We start from the raw sequence: 3115 nt of genomic DNA, 5'->3' as shown, positions 1-3115 counted from the left end.
GGGGGTGGAGGCGGGGCAGCATTTCCATCAGGTGGCCGAACCAGAGCAACTTCATCCTTTGATATTCAGTATGCTCCACGGTCGGTTTCATCTCCGTTAATTTACGGACAGTTTTGTTGTTCCTAATGCCGTCTTTCCTGGTAGCACTGATTACTTTTCTGAAACTTATAATCTCACAGGCAATGATCTTCCTGTTTAGAGCTGAGTTTAGCTGTCTCGTCTGGCGTTGCTGGCTTAATTAATGTCACTTATTATTCTTCGTCAGCTATGAGCAGGAAGGTAATTAATGAGTCTTTTCAGCAAAACTAGTATTTGAAGAAAGGTACATATTATATAATTTCATTTTTCTTATTATTACCGACGTCTGTGTTGTAGCAGTTAGACGCTTCGCCATCTTACGCGGAAGGCGCGAGTTCGATTCCCGCACGGACAGATTTTTAACGATCCAGTATTTCCGTCTGTCTGCAGGGACGTTTTATCCCTGTCATCCCAAGTTTGTCCTGTAGCCAGGATCGAAGTAGGTCGCTTCCTTAAAGATTTAAGTTGTGTTGATAAGGACGTATAACATTCACATTATATTTTTTAAAATGATGTCTATGGTTATTTATTATTCCCATAATCTCCCCCCTCAATATCGCTTTTTTAGCTTCAGGGGCGAGTCATGTTTCCTGTTCTTTTTTAGTTCTTTCTTTTGTTCTTTCCTTTGTTCTTTCTCGTTCTTTTTTTTTATCTCACCACTAGAGCCGTTGATGTACTTATCTTATCTCAAACTGAGCTGGCCTTTCCTGTTTCCGTCAGTGAGCTGACGAGCTGTTACCTTATCACTTTTTAAAATATAATAATGTAGGCGTTTAACGTCTCAATCAACACAATTTAGATCATTTAGGAGGCGGGATGCTTCGAGAGTGCCAGTCAGGGCCAATTCGGGCTTCAGGGATACATCGCCCCTGCAAAAATAGGAAGACAATCGAGAGAAACTCTCCCAATACGTAAATACAAATCACGTCTTTTGCAGGCTGTGATGGAGCATGTAACCACAAGTACGCCAAAACGGGTCTTAATTGAAAAGACTGGCCAAAATATCTTAAATGGCCCCTTAGACTTGTATCATAACCAGGCGCGGTTCGTCCATAGAGCACGGTCGTGCAGTGCCGCCCAATTAAAAAAAAATGTTCTATTACGAAAAGCACCCACAAATATGAAATAAAAGAAGTCAGAAACAAACACTAGCCAAATATAATATCAGAACAAGGTCCCCGCTGGCGCTGTAACTGTCATTTCTGTGTCAAAAGCGCCGTAAAACATCTATTATGCCATGCTAAAAGTCCACGCGCTTTAACTAAACGTAATAGAATATTCAACAATGGTAATCTGACCTGTAAATCGCTCTTTGGGATAACCCAAGCGATGACGACACTCGTAGCGAGTTTGGCGGTACATTAATATTAACAAGACGGCACATCTCAAATGTGCTCCCACGAAACATAGCCCTCAGCAGGCAGTCTAAAAATAAACGCGATAGCCCGTACACTATTCTGCACTATTCAATGCCAACATTATGTGATCCCCGGAGCAATCCAGCGGAGTGCTCAAGTGAATTATGATTGGTTCATTGTCTTGCCACTATTTTAAGCGACTCTGTGATCGTGAACCTGAGGGAGGTGAACGTGACATACTTAAGTCCCCGCCCTATGAGTTGTGCATTTGAATGGTGAAAATTATTACTCAAGTGTTCAGTTCCAACGCAGATAAAGAATTTGATGTTTAGCTAACAAACAGATTTAGTTCTAGAAATCAAAGCGACCAGTAAAGAGAATGAAAATAAGGTCCCCCTTCACCAACCCAAGATCCTACCATTCCATTAAATATGACTATTTTCAACCCGCTGTTGCTTAATTGTGCACGTCCACTTTTTAACCCCACGAGCCGCCCCTGATCATAACATCTCAGATTGTGTTCTGTGATTTCTTTTTCCGGTTCACTATGTACTGCCATTTGACTCAATTTGAGCCAGATGAGGGAGGATAAGATTGAAAAATGCTACACGCAATCGAATTTATGTGGCACGACATGGTGGAATCAGGCACTCGTTAATTTTTGGGCTTGTGGAGTTATAGGCATCATATTAAAGCTTGTTCATGTGTCTTGCTTTAGATGAAAAAATGTCCATTCCTCTTGGATACAAGTCGACATCATACTGACGACTGAAGGAGGTGGGGATCGACTGGTTTCAGGGGTAAAATTAGCCAGAAAATGGCCGCCGAAGTTAGCTATTTCCTTAGCTTGAGAGTCCTTGAAAACTGAAAATTTACATTTTTTTGTTCGCTTTAATCAACCCTTTTGAGTATAATCAACATATGAATGAGTTTTTTAATGGACACGAAAGGTGTTGAGCAAAAAAAAAATTTAAATTAAAAAAAAAAAAATCTAAAATTTTATAAATATTCCCAAACCTGCAGGAAAATGCCAGTTTCTTCAGTGCCATTATTTTGACGAGCACCTGATTTTACCACTATGTCTCACATGTTTTGCTCTTTTATTTGGGCAAAATGGTGCGGCTCATGGTGGGCACACTTCACAAAGAAGTTTTTATGGAGAGCAAAAAGCGGCAGCTATGACACTGTGCATTCTAGTTACTATACACGTCTTTGAATTCTCATTGATGTCGACAACACAATATTCAAAGACTTATCCTTGTTATAAATTAGAAAACGTATGACGGCAATGGTGCTCCCTGTATTTGCTCGAATTCTGTGGCCCCTGGCGAGGAGTAAGTACCCGTAGCATAGCGACGTATTGATCAGACAGAGATCCGCGCTGGAGTCCGTCCGTTACCTGACACTTGACGGGTAGGTGGGGGACGAGCTACCTTGAGCTGTGTCCCCAGCTCTACGGAATAACCAACCTTCTCCTCCTCCTCCCTTCCGATCTCTCTCTCTCTCTCTCTCTCTCTCTCTCTCTCTCTCTCTCTCTTTTTTTTCTCTCTCTATCTCTATCTATCTATCTATATATCTATCTATCTATCTATCTTTCTATCTAATAATAATAATAGATAGCATTTGTATAGCGCATATCCCCGCTCAACAGCAGGCTCTATGCGCTTTACACTATATTA

This window comes from Aplysia californica, unplaced genomic scaffold, assembly GCF_000002075.1.
Source record: "Aplysia californica isolate F4 #8 unplaced genomic scaffold, AplCal3.0 scaffold00599, whole genome shotgun sequence".
NCBI classification, from domain to species: domain Eukaryota; kingdom Metazoa; phylum Mollusca; class Gastropoda; order Aplysiida; family Aplysiidae; genus Aplysia; species Aplysia californica.
Note: the sequence above shows the minus strand (reverse complement) of the source record.